The sequence below is a fragment of the Eimeria mitis genome, genomic scaffold, assembly GCF_000499745.2.
Source record: "Eimeria mitis Houghton genomic scaffold, Emh_scaff259, whole genome shotgun sequence".
Taxonomy (NCBI): domain Eukaryota; phylum Apicomplexa; class Conoidasida; order Eucoccidiorida; family Eimeriidae; genus Eimeria; species Eimeria mitis.
In genome coordinates this window covers 22173-22436 of record NW_013570929.1, presented here as the reverse complement: position 1 = coordinate 22436, position 264 = coordinate 22173, and the positions used below count along the sequence as shown (strand labels likewise).

At 53.8% G+C, this 264-nt stretch overlaps 1 protein-coding gene across 1 annotated transcript in view; it reads right to left on the bottom strand.

Annotated features, from left to right (window-relative positions):
* Positions 1 to 264, bottom strand: part of EMH_0005770 (LETM1 domain-containing protein LETM2, mitochondrial, related) — a gene marked incomplete at both ends in the record, with an annotated part of 5446 nt that overhangs the window by 3679 nt on the left and 1503 nt on the right. The gene's annotated exons all lie outside the window — the stretch shown is intronic.

The window sequence follows — 264 nt, the reverse complement described above, 5'->3', positions numbered from 1 at the left end:
GTGAGGCTTTCTACCCCCTCCCATAACAACTCTCTGTCTTCGCGCTGAATGTGGTTTATGTGGTGTCTTTGGACACACACAGCAGCAGCAGCAGCAGCAGCAGCAACAGCAGCAACAGCAGCGGCAGCAGGAGAAAGAGGAGCAGTAGCAGCAACGGAGGAGGAGGAGGAGCAGCAGCAGCGGCAGCAGCAGCAGCAGCAGCAGCAGCAGGATTAAGAGTATATACACTGCTTCGGGCTGTAGATAAAGATGCTTCATACTATT